The sequence below is a fragment of the Talpa occidentalis genome, unplaced genomic scaffold, assembly GCF_014898055.3.
Source record: "Talpa occidentalis isolate TD23 unplaced genomic scaffold, MPIMG_talOcc4v2.1 talOcc4.5, whole genome shotgun sequence".
Classification (NCBI taxonomy): Eukaryota; Metazoa; Chordata; class Mammalia; order Eulipotyphla; family Talpidae; genus Talpa; species Talpa occidentalis.
This window is the reverse complement of record NW_023604861.1, coordinates 28,773,310-28,787,223: the sequence shown is the minus strand read 5'-3', so window position 1 is coordinate 28,787,223 and position 13,914 is coordinate 28,773,310. Positions and strand designations below refer to the sequence as shown.

At 32.5% G+C, this 13,914-nt stretch overlaps 1 long non-coding RNA gene across 2 annotated transcripts in view; it reads right to left on the bottom strand.

The window, feature by feature from the left end:
- The window catches only part of LOC129146911 (uncharacterized), a 316,029-nt gene extending 303,668 nt beyond the window's left edge, over positions 1-12,361 (bottom strand). For both annotated transcript variants that reach the window (XR_008554275.1, XR_008554276.1), the window contains exon 1: positions 12,125-12,361. This is a non-coding gene — a long non-coding RNA (uncharacterized LOC129146911). The remainder of the gene's footprint in view (positions 1-12,124) is intronic.
- Between the last annotated feature and the right edge of the window lie 1,553 nt (positions 12,362-13,914).

Sequence of the window (13,914 nt, the reverse complement as noted above, 5' to 3'; positions counted from 1 at the left end):
TTTAAATAATTTTCTATTCCTTTATATGAAATCTATTGTATTTAATTGGCTAATACTATATTCCTAAACTTCAATGTTCTTTAAGTTGTCATACAAAAGAAATGACACATATTGCCTACTTTTTAAGTATTTCTGACATCCACTTTAAGCTACTACACATATTTTTGGATCATTTATACAGCCTGTAAGATTCATACAGAGGGGAATAATTGTTAACTGTCAGATCATTGCATATTTTAATCAGATTCTATTGGTAACACATGTATTACATTGTTCATACATCCTGTCTGAAAAACAAAAGTATGGAATGCAATGCAAAAAGCCATTCTTTCAGAAGGCTTGAATTATTCATTAGTGCTGCACCTTGTCGGCACTTAGAATGTAATCAAAATATGAATGATGCATGCACATGTCATGGCCAAATTCCTTACTGGATGTTTCTCAGTTATATACAAGTATCACTATCTTTTTAAATCACAAAGTAAACTTGCAACTAAGTAATAAAGTTATGTCAAATTTAATTAAAATATTTTATATTTAAATTCATCTATTGTAGTTTTAAGTATGACCTATTTGCAATGTCTCCATTAAAATGCAAATATGTTATCTTCTACATAGTAAACTACTTCACATCCTTTTAGAAAAAATTTGATAAACTATTTAATTGTTTTATTAGGTTCTCATGAGATTTTCTGAAATTTCATTTTATATCAAAGATCATCTGAAAGAATATGCTTTTCTAATTTACCCTGTCTAGGATATTTAATCAGGGAAATTCAGTGCTTGGATTGTGATAGATGAGGGCATAATTTCATGTCAATTTATTCTGCAATTAATAAGTAATGTATGATACAAAGCTATATTATCTAGCATAATTAATAAATAGATTTTATGGACTTATAAAATATAAACTCTACTACCTGACTATGATATCAACTTTACAACTAACAGGAAATGGGATATGCACCTATTCCTATATATGATATAAACATATATATGTAGGTTCAGAGGATGATGGAAGGAAGGAAGGAAGGAAGGAAGGAAGGAAGGAAGGAAGGAAGGAAGGAAGGAAGGAAGGAAGGAAGGAAGGAAAGAAGATGAGCTCAATATTACATATAGCAAAGAAAAAGTATTTGACAAACTTGCTTCCTTTAAGCAACTTAGGGACAGATGGCAAGGGCTGATTACCATCTGGAAAGAAAAAAAAGAAAAACTGTGATAAAGGAAGTGATAACTGATGCTTAAAGACATCTGAAATAGGAGTTCATGACTCATTTATTTACCTATTAATTCAATAGCATTTATTAGTATTTCTTATATGCAAGTGTTGAGGTGCAAGAGAAAATCTCAAACCCATCTGGGTTCTTCTCAAACTGGATAAGTAATCAAAACAACATCAGATGGGTTAGCCAAGGAAAACAATTTAATAATATTCCTTTATTATATAATAAGTCATATTATAAAAGTCATGTTTATTTTCTGGAAAAGAGAAGATGCCACTGATTGGAATTATTTTAAGTTGGGTGACAATACAAATATATACTCATAGATGCTGGCATTAGTGACTATTATACCTATCTCTTCCAATTCCACAACTTTTCCCCAGTTATGCACAATTTACCTCCATTAAGTCTCATCAACCCCTTATTCCCATGTCCACAAGCAAATAATCATGACAGATCCTATTTATTCACATTCATTTTAATTATAGCAGCCGGTATAATCTTCCTGAAGCAGTGTTAGTACATCATTTCCCTATTTGCATATACAAGTAAACTCAAACTCCTCTCAATGGACATATAACAATGTTTCAAACCTTTTTAGTCAAACTCTATATTTCTCTTGAAATTATCCCATTACCCAGCTACCATGGTGATTCCCCAAATATCATCTCCTCACTATGGCTTCCTCTTCTCATGAGATCTACCCTGTTACCAAGATTTCTTTTCAATTTATGTGCTTTTCCTTCTGAGGTAACATTGACTGACAACTTGGTATGTGATTGAGAGGCACAGAAACACACGTCCTCAAATGTGCATCATCCAACACCCACCAATAAGTCACCCATCGTCCTCCATGCTTCATTTGTGTCCCTTACCCCACAGTGTTCTCCCCCTGCCTTTCTTTTTCTTTTGTTTTTAAATATTTATTTATTTATACAAGAACCGGGGTACAGGCCGGAAGCGCAGGAGGGTGAGAGGATTCACCAGAGACAGAGCAGAGAGCAGAACAGGCAGTCTGAAGAAATACACTGCTGAGGGCAGCAGCGGGCGAGACAGGAGAGGTCTGCTTTGCCATGTGGAATTCTCGCGGCAGCCAGGATCGAATCTGCGCTGCAGAAGCTGCGGACAGCTTCACAATGCAGTGCTCAACCGCCTGTGCCACTAGGGAGGCCCATTCCCCCTGCCTTTCTTGTAGCATCAATTCAACAACCAGATTTCTAGAGGGTGTCATTGATTTGGTTTTGTCTGACACTCTGTTTTGCTTCTCTGTATTTCACATATAAGTGAAACCATCCAGTATTTGTCTTTATCCCTCTGATGTAAAGTTTTGTCAATTTAATAAAATGGGCGTTGTGTTTTCCTGCTGAACAGTTTCTTCTCACTTAATTTAACATATACCATTTTGGGGAGCAGGAATCTTCTATGAAAAATTTGAAATTTTATTTATAAACAATTAATATCAAGTATTTCAAAATGTTTGTGATGGCTAGTCATCAAACTTATCTTTGAATATTTTTAACCAAAGATTTTATTGTTTAATGAAAAAAAAACATAGATTTAACCTTTTTAAGAATTTTAATTCTATGATGAAATATTTTGACTATTACTTGATCATAGAAGGAAAACTACAGTATGGTCAACAATATTTAAAACAAAACTGCTAAAAGAAAAAAGAGTATAGAATAATTTCCAATGATAAAATTATATATATGAATAATCATGAAGGGTTTGCATAATGGATTTTTGTAAACTCTATAAATTAAATGAAATTTTTATCTTGAAATGTATTAAATAAAAATATGAAGAAAATTAAATGTTAATAAAACTGACCAAAGTAAACAAAAAAAAGTGGAATTTTTATGGAACCAAAAGAACCTTAATAGCTAAAGCAATACTGACAAAAAAGAGGAAAAATGGTTCTTACATTCCCACACTTCAAACTGTACTACAAAGCTTTAGTAATGAAAACAGTATGGCACTGGGCTAAAAATAGACACACAGACCAATGGAATAAAATTGAGAGCCTGGGGGAAGAGGGCTGAAGAACACACACTAGATGGAGAACTAATAGATGACAAAGGTACCAAGAGCATACACTGAAGAAAAGAAATTTTCATCAACAAATGGTATTGGGGAAACCAAACAGCCACATGCAAGAGAAGGAAACTAGACCAGCATCTCACACCATACACAAAATTTAGCATTTTTGCAGAGACCAAGAATTACAAACACTGCCAAGGTATTTTATTTTCAAAGCTATATATGCCACACCATATTTAAACCTTTATAAAAGTCTACATAAAAATGGCTACATTTGCCTTATGAGTATCATTTTGTTACTCTTCATAGCCATTTGAGAGGGGCTCAATTATCATTATTATGGGAAATTATAGAGATTCAGAAAGATTTGGTGAATATCTCAGTCACAAGGTTAGTAGGTAGTTTAGATGTAAACATATTATCTATTCTCTTCCTTGCAGAAAAAGGCTTCTTGGAAAAGAAGGGATAGAATTGAATACCATTTCGATAGGAAAAGAAGGCATGATGCCCAGGTAAGTGAGCATCCTCCATAAATTCATGAATTAACATGAAATTTGCATGACAGAAGTACAAGTTGGGAGAAACAAAATAAATTTTTGAAATTCATTTTTTTTTTCTAATTTCCCTAGGTCACTCTATATATACTGTTTCTGTTTTCAAGGTTTGGGGCAGTAACAAGAAAAGAAAAAAATATATATGCAAATGTGGTGATAAATTCATCCTAAGTATCTGTGGGAAAGAGGAAACATCTATACAAATTCTTATTAAAATTTATACTTGCCATAAAATCTACAGACATATGTCAACTCAAAACTAAATCCAATTTGGACATGGAATGATTCTTTCAAGTAAGATAGAATGTAATTATATGAAAAATTTTTCCACTCTTGACTCTGTATCAACGATCAGCCCAAATCATTTTTGAAACATCCCAGAAGTGTAAATGAAGCCAGAGTCTAAGTGTTACAATCAGAGCAAAGACTATCATCTATAATTAAATTATGGATTATGATAACTTTATTACCCGTCAACTTGGCATTAAACAGTGTGAATCACAGCATGGGGTCTCTGTCAGCTAATGCTCCTGCAATGAGGATTCAGATGAGACCATTAGAGCTGAAAATAAAAGCTAGTTCCAGATCTTTGGCAAGGAGATAACGTCCTTCTGCATTCTTTAAAGAAAATGCAAAGGCCCAGGACATGAGAAACAATTTTTCCATGGGGCCTAGGTTTCTGAAAACATTTCTCAAATTTCATAGACACTGGGCCTCCCTGGTGGCACAGGGGGTTAGGACACAGCCTATGAAGCTGCCCATAGCTGTTGCAACATGAGTTCGATCCCCGACCAGGGAGCAATACTCATGGCGCAGCAGACCTCTCCTGTCTCGCCCGCTGCTCCCCTCAGCAGTGTATTTCAGTCAATCTGCCTGTTCTGCTTCCCACTTTGTCTCTGGTGAATCCTCTCACCTTCCACAAATCTGACCTGTTCCCCAGTTCTTGTATGCATAAATAAATAAATCTTTAAAAAAATTCATAGACACTAAAAAGAGAAAGAAAAAGTTTAATCACTAAGTTCTTAGTGTCTCCTATTAGATAAACTTAATATAAAAAGTTTGCCCAAAGAGGATGGTACAATATGATGAACAAGAGAGCCATCCTCATATCTTACCTCTAAAACATGTGTAAAATGACAAATAATTGACATAAATGTACCCTTGAACAGGCCAACCACTAGGATTTTTTAATTAAACATCATAGTTTTGATAGTGAAGCTCACTAGTTTACCCCAATTAAATGCCAGTGGTTTCTTGATACACATCTGCCTAAAATGGTTTTATTATTAATACTTTTTAATAGTTCATGTAATCATTTCTTAATGCAAAATAAAATTTTCTGACAAATACTTGATCTTCATCTGTAGTCATATGGTTGTAGAAGCATATGTCTTATGAATACCTACTGGTTTTATTTATTATTTAAAAGATTTATTTAAAAGAACTGGGGTACAAGAACTGGGGTACAGACCAGAGGCACAGGAGAGTGAGAGAATTGACCAGATACAGAGCTGGGAGAAGAAAATGCAGATAACTCAAAACACTGCTGATGGGAGCAGCAGGCTAGACAGGAGAGTTCTGTGGCACTATGTGGGTATCTTCCTGGCGAGCGGGAATTGAACCGTGCTGGAGAGGCTGCAGACAGCTTCACAGTGCTGGTCTCAACCTGCTGCACCACTGGGGAGGCCCGCCTACTGGTTTTAATTGAAGTGTGAAATTGTGGCCATTTATGTAAAGAAGCGAGCGGAGAAGAGGAAATCAAGACTATAAAGAACAATATAAAAAGTTGCAGTTGTTGAAAACAAAACTCAAACTACAAACTGCATGCTATCATCTTTATAATATAAACTCACTGAGGCCGTTCATTTGTCCACAGATCATTCAGTTTTGTTAGATTCATAAGACCCATGGGTGAAATAATATGGTACCAAAAGAAAAGCATAAGTTTAATTTTGTTGTTGCTGCTCTTTTATCTTCTATAGTAAAATGTCCTTGGGGTATTTATTTCAGATATCTGAATATTTGAGGCAGCCAAATGTTTGAGAAAAAAGAAAAATTATGGTACTGCCTGTACTTTCTCAGTAAAGAACAGCAACAACAGCAAATTTATTTTATCATTTGACAAGCACAATGCTTAAAATAATAGTCATGCTATCAGTAGCCCCAACAATTTAGGGAAATGCTAGTGGATTAGAATGCAAGGTGCAGTCTGCCCTGCTTTCATGGTTCTACATGTTTCATCTGTTGGGGATTCTCAGTCCACACATGATAAGTGTGTGATTTATGCAACCTAATATTCTCACTGTGACCAGAATCACCAAAGAAAGTTGTGGGGTGTCAAGAAAGAGTTAAACTTGTTAATTTTTATAATCTAGAGCTATCAGTGTGCAAGCAATCACCTTCTACTTTGTATTTACAATTATCCACTTGGTCCCTGCAAGAAATCAAAGAGTTCTAATAGCCAATTAATATGAATAATTAATCCAAATATAACTAATATGCCCAGACTTTATCCTGTGATTGTCATGTAAGCCTGTGGTTTATTAAAATGCTCCACAGGTAATTAGAAGATAGGACTCCAGTGCACCTTTATTTGCCTACACACCCATTAATAAAGCCTTTTTAATACCTCTAATACTTTTAAGTATGTAAGTTACTTACACCTCACACTTAAATGATAAAACACAATAATATGTCTAAAGTCATTCTGTCCCCTTTATTGCAAATGTCCCAAGCACATAATAAGAGCATTAAAGTGAGAGGTAGGAAGATGAAGCATAAGTACATTTCTAAACCACAAATCATTAAGATTTAAAGACCCTTGGGACAGAATGGCAAAGTCAAGTGCAATATTTACCTTTTACTCTTAGGGACTTGAGATTTTATGTCAATCAACATGATTTTGCTAAACTGAGGTTTTCACAAGATCTGATGCGACTTACTTTATGTAACAGGGAGGAAAATCTCTACAAGTAAATGCATGGGTCACAGGAAAAACAAAAAGTAAACAATGATACAGATATAAACCTAAGTATGATTTTTAACATTTAAGTTAAAAATAATGTACCACTTTATTGCTAAGGTTAACACATTTATTAGAACAGAATGCATATCAAGTTTTATGGATATTTTTTATTTATTGGAAATAATTATTTTAATAAGTAAATCAGTTAAATGTTAAGGGAATACTCTCTTTTATCTTAATCTCAAAGTAAGTATTGTATCATAACAGTATATTCAGGTTTAAATTATAAAATGGAAGTCCTCATAGCTGCTTATATAACCCTAGGTAATGTAAAAAAAATCAATTTTGAGAAGTATGTTATCTGATAGAAACAGCAGAAGGAAGTATTTAATTATTTCATGACATTGAAATTGCAGCTTCACTCAAATGTATTCAATTTATTCCCTATTTTATTCAGTTATTGCTACTGCTTTTGATCATGTAATGAAAACTGAAAGATTACTTACATTATTGACAAGACAATTATGAACTGGCTAAACTGTTTACATATGCTAAATCATCTATTTCAAGTTTGGGTACAAAATATTTTCCATTCATTATTTGACTCTGTCTCTCTGTGCAATTTATACTCAATAAACCCTTTTCCAATTGTCCTTCAGGAGTCAAGCATCCAGTTTCAGTTCATTTTGATAAAGGTGAGTTACTCTACATCATCTGGAAGAAATTTTGTGCTATTCTTAGTTGCTATAACCAGCTGCATTACTGAAAACAGGTTCTGTCCTTACACATTATAGATGGATAGCTTTAGATAAGAAAAAGCTATCTTGGTGAATGGTGGCCAGAATTTTGATGTTTCTGTCTAGTAGGTGATAGGGTTATCATTCACATCTCTGGGTGATTTGGGAAGATGGCTGTCTGGAGCAATAGATAAAGACTCATTGGACTGTTGCAGAGGAAAAGAAATTCAAGAGAAGCATGTGAATTCATTACAAAGAAACAAGTGCCATAGTTTTCAGGCCAAGAAAAAAATGGAAAGAGAATGTGTGAAAAATCACCTGCATTTTCTTTTCAATAGTATTTTTCTTTGTTAGTGAATTACATGAAAGAGATTAGTAGAAGGATATTTTGAACTTCTTGGTTATGATCTTTTAATCAAGCTATATGAGGGCTAATTTGGAATATAATTTTTAAGATTCTAATTTTTGTTAGAATCTTAGAATCTAGAATAGAGTTGTTACTAGATTCTATTGACATGATTAACTGTAAATGATTATATATATATATATGTTTTATAATAGAATGGAGGAGGTCATAAGTAATAAAGCCAGTATTATATCCAGAGTATTATTTTTCTATGTATTTAATTTACTCAATAGAATTATTTAAAGCAACTAATTATCTAATGACAAGTAATTATTACATTACACAAATAACAGTGATAAGTGTTATTTTTTGACTAAATATTTTCCTAAAGTATAGAGAAAAGTTTACTAGTTGAGAATACAAAATTTAATCTATTTCAAGTAATGCTGTAACAAGGAATCTTCTATGTATACAAAGGGGTGAAAAATATTATTAGGTTTGAATTTATACAATTGTGGACTTTTATAAACAGTATATGTTAGGAGATAATTTTTTTTCTTTTTTTAACACATTGTATTTTTTTCAAAAGGAATAATAATACCAACCACATCAATTATATAAAGGTATATGGTGAATAAAATCTTTCATTACATGATTGAAATAGCAGGTACTGAGTGACAACTGCTTTTTTTTCTTCTGCTGAAGATTTTGTAATAATTTCTCTTTTCATTTTTGCTAACTGTACTAGAGAGAAGTTACTGAATTTGACTTTGGAGGAAGATTTGATTTGACTCTAACTGGTTATTTCAGAGAATCAAGAAAATAAGTGCCTGTTAACTCTTATGGTTTTTTGAAAATCTTGATTATTTTAAAAAAGTAAATTAGCTAAATTGATCTTGAAGTTAACTTAGCCCCCAAATATTAATAACTAAACCTTAGAAATGAGACTTATAATGCAAATATTAAGATATTTTATATTGTCATTGATATTTTTGCCCTGTTAAATTTAGTTTTTATATTTTTTCTGTTTGTGATAAACATTGTTCTAATGTGATAAACATTGTTCTAATGTGTAAAAGAATCATAGTTACACTCATTGAAAATTTGGTGGCATATTTCCTTTCTTATCCAGAGATACTAGCTTTTGTGCCAGCAGATTTCTTTAAAGCAAGTAATATTTTGTATAATGAATTAACTGAAACTCTTATTCACATATACAGAACTTAGTCTAAGGAATTGTGCTTTATCCTCCACAATCAATTTACTGTTAGTAATATGCAATTATTGCTGGTTTATAATTGAGTGATATATTAAAATAATAAAATTATATTCCCAAATGAACTAAAAGGTAATATACTTTCCAGACATTATCTTGATACTGTTAACACCCTCAAAAAATTGCAGTTCATTTTACCTATTTGTAGGTGACCTAAAGAACAATTGCCAGTCTGCCAGTCTTCCTCAGTGGTTCTGTGACTTGAAGTTTGTTCACCAGTGTCCTAACTGTTAAATATTTGGAAAAACTTTGAATTGTATGACTTGGAAAGAGAGAGAGAATCTGTGTGGTATATGCATACAATGGAATATTACAGCCTTGAAAATGGAAAGAATCTTGCAAAATGCATGAACATGTATGAATCCTGTAAATGTGCTAAGAAAAAAAAAGTCACAGAAGGACAAATGCTGTGCATCAAAATACTTATGCCAATATATAAAATTAGTACACAGTACCAATATATGTTTACTAATTTTATAAGGTATCTAAAGTAGTCAAACTCACATACCAAAAAATAGAATGTTTGCTGTTATTGATTGGGTGGGGGGAATCAGGAGTTGCAATAGACACAGAATTTCAGTTATGCAATATTTCTAAATATCTAATATCCATTATTGTTCCTGTAGGTAACCATACTGTATCATACACTAAAAAAACTACTAAGAGGGTATATCTTATGTGAAAGGCTCTTAATACAATAAAAAATTTACTTATATAGCTTTGGAGACCTTAAAATTTATATAATGTATATATAATTTGTATTTTATATAAATTTTATTTTGCATATCTAAACATATATACACAGATATTATGTATGCATAAGTCCATTTTATATATACAAATACTACAATTTTTTAAATATTTCTGTTTGCAATGCAGATCTATGATTAAATGAGAACCACATTGCTCTTGCTGTGTACAAAAAAAAGGCAGCTTTCATACTCTTAAGATGTTGCTATAGTTATATATTAGTGCTGAGTTTTTGTTTGGTGACAGGATTATGAAGAGAGAGCACAGAAGACATGTAATGGAAAACATGTTGGAAAGCATCTCAAATCCATTATGAGAAAATAAGTTCCAAAAGTATTCAGCATTATGCAGGAAAAGTTTGAGAACAGTGGACTATTTTCACTCAGTTATTCTTCCTTGTAAATTTTACCAAAGAATTATATTTTAATTAAAAAAATAAGATTTGTTGTTAAAATTTATCACAATATTTTTTAATGATATCAAACTTGGAGAAATATAAATGGAAAAATAGTATTTTAAATATTATAGACATTAATTCAAAATACTATTATCAAGTGTAAGTATAAATTTTTACTCAATATGGGACACTTATAACAAGGATAAATGTGAGGAAAGCCTATGCAACAGGTTTAAGCCAGGGCCAAAGCAGACAAGCAAAAATGAGGTGGCTCTAAATATTTTGCATCTTTTAAAGTTGTATTCAAAACTATAATTAGCTTTAGAAATATTCTATGTTATAATATTTACTGCATAAATAGTAGATTTCAGAATGATCTGCTGGTTTATGATGTGACATATTCATAAAAATGGTGCTCTGCTTTGTTATTATGGATAGGGCTTTAGCTAAGGATAGGAATGACTGTTTTCAAATATTCTATACTGAATATGCATTGATTTTATAAAAGACCACACATAGTAAAAACATAGCTTTTTTGTAAAATCTGAACAATAATTGCCTACATAAAGAAGTTGTATGACGTGTTTGGAATTCTCACAATGATAGATTGCTAAGATGCAGAGGAATGAGAAAATTCATAAAAATACATACATGTATATATGTCTATACATGCTACAATAAAAGAAAACATCGGAATAAAAGAAAATAATAGGTCAATATCCTTGATGAACATAAATGCAAAATTCTCAGCAAAATACTAGAAAACTAGCATGTTCAAATGATTATTTTTCTATGTATCTCTACATCTATATTTATGTATTTGTATGCCAAAAAATCACCTTTCAGCTTTACCATTCTGATTCCACTTGTGTAGTTCAGAAAAGGTGATATTTACACAGTGAATAATCTAGGAATTCTACTTATATTGTCTCAATCCTTATCATAGATTTTTATATTAAAAATTTTCAAAGTTTTCATGCCATTACAGTACATTTATGGAAGTTCTATTTCTGCTATGGTTTTTGTCTTACACAGTGTACTTTAGAATTCATGTAAAGTTTAAGTTATTATATCTGGTGAGTACAATTTATATGGTTATGACTCTCTGTGATAGTTAAATAGATAAAAAATATTTGTTTGCAACAACTTCATTTCTATCTTTTTGACATAAGTACATGGCTAATTAGTAGCTTTTAGGAGGCTAAAACGATGATCCCAACTTGTTACAGTATTATAATTTACTGAATATTATGATTGCCACTTTTAATAACATAATCCACAAAGGCTAATGATATATTGGATAGTATAATAATGCAAATTAAAGGGTAATGGTCATTCCAAAGGTTAATGTTTTTAACTCTTGAAACAGACTAAATTGATGAATACAAACCGTTTTAAGGAAAAATTTCCTTTCTATGATGCTATGTCCAATTATCCTATTGTCAGCTTAGAAGACATACTTATTTCATTCATTGCCATTAAAATGTCTTAATAAGAGATTTGGAATGTGGAAAGGATGACTTTTTTTTTCCATTACTGTCCTTATAAAGGGACATATTAAGAATGTGATTATTTGAATGAGAGAAAGTAGAGAAGTTAAAATGCAGCCAATAAAATGCCACAGCCTTGTGATGATATTAAAGTGTTAAGCAAATGTCATTACTGTATGTCCTATTAATGGGAATGCACATATTTATAAATTAAACCCAATCAGACCTGAGCTTCCATTTGAAAAGCACAAATGTGTATACAGAGTGACACACCAGCAAAATTGATTGCTCTCTAAATAATGGGCCACAAGAAAGAACTATCATATTTGAGCATTATGAACCTTACCTCATTCTGAAAAGTAGCTGAAGTAAAGTGAGAGAAATGGTCTGCTGGCTTCTAATTCATGAAGTGACAATGATGAATGAATGGATCTTAGCTCCAGCTGTAGCTGTGCCTTAGCTCCTGGGACTTTTTGCTGCTACAGACACTGAAAACACAAAATTTCCCATTAGCAATGAACAAACATCTTTTTTAAAAAAATGGTAACTAAACAATGTCCATCAGGGAGTCAGATTTTTTGAGAAGAAAACTTCTTTGTTAATAGCTATGAGAGTATCCAAAGGCATGCAGCTCACTGGGAGGCCACATTAAATATTTTGGAAACATCTTAATCTAGTTTTAGTTTTTCCAGTTAAGCAAGTTAAACATCCTGTGGAGAGATGGGGAAAACAATATTTGACTTAATTGTGTTAGTTCATTTCTGCACAAGACCTTGAAAAGAGAAAGAAAAAGCAAGAACAAAGCTAAATTTAAGGAGACAAAAATAAACCAGTGATAGTCACCTGTTTTTTTGTCCTCAGGATAAAATTTACCCCTGATTTTGTATTGAAATACCTAAGAAGTCACAAAAATTTTATTGGCAAACCAAAAGTCATTTCTTGATCTCCCTCTAATTCATTTACTCATGTTGAAATTAAATCCTGTATTTTCTTTTTTTTTATTATTTTTTTAATAATAAATTTTATTGTTATATTCCCCATACATTTGCAGCCCCCATTCTGACCCCAATCCCTCCCCTCCCGCCCCCGCCCCCCAAAAAAGTGTCTCTGGTTCATAGTTTTTTGTTGATTTTGATTTTCACTTTCTTATAGTTATTCATTTTCCTGGTCCCTTATTTAAGTTTTCTAGATTCCTGCTATGAGTGAGACCATCCGGTATTTTTCTTTTTCTTTTTGGCTTATTTCGCTGAGCATGATCCCTTCCAGCGCCATCCATGTTGCTGCAAATTGCATGTGTTTATCTTTTTTGAATGCTGAGTAATATTCCATGGTATATATGTACCACATCTTCTTGATCCAGTCATCTATTTTTGGGCATTTGGGTTGTTTCCAAAGCTTAGCTATTGTAAACAGTGCTGCTATAAACATAGGGGTGCAGGTGTTCTTTGGAATTGATGTTTCTGTGTCCTTTGGGTAAATACCTAGGAGTGGAATTGCTGGATCATATGGAAGCTCTATGTTTAGTAGGTCCAGAAATCTCCACACAGCTCTCCACAGTGGTTGGACCAGTTTGCACTCCCACCAACAGTGCAGAAGAGTTCCTTTTTCTCCACACCCTCGCCAGCATTTGTTGTTGCTAGTTTTTTTAATATGTGCCATTCTCACTGGTGTAAGATGGTATCTCATGGTAGTTTTGATTTGCATTTCCCTGATGGCAAGTGATGTTGAACATTTTTTCATATGCCTGTTGGCCATTTGCATTTCCTCTTCAGAGAAGTTTCTTTTTAGCTCTTCTGCCCATTTTTTGACTGGATTATTTTCTTTGTTGTTGCTGAGTCTCATCAGCTCTTTGCAGATTTTTGTGATCAGTCCTTTATCATTAGTGTTGGGTGCAAAAATGTTCTCCCAGTTGGTGGGGTTTCTCTTTGTTTTTGTTATTGTCTCTTTTGCTGTGCAGAAGCTCTTTAAGAAGGAAATATAGGTGAAACACTACGTGATCTGCACATCAAAGACATCTTTACAGACACATCACCCAAAGCAGTGATAGTGAAGGCAAAGATGAACATTTCTTTTTAAGAGCAAAATGGTATCCTGGTTTTTAACTAAACCACTATGTATCCATCTTTATTTAAGGTA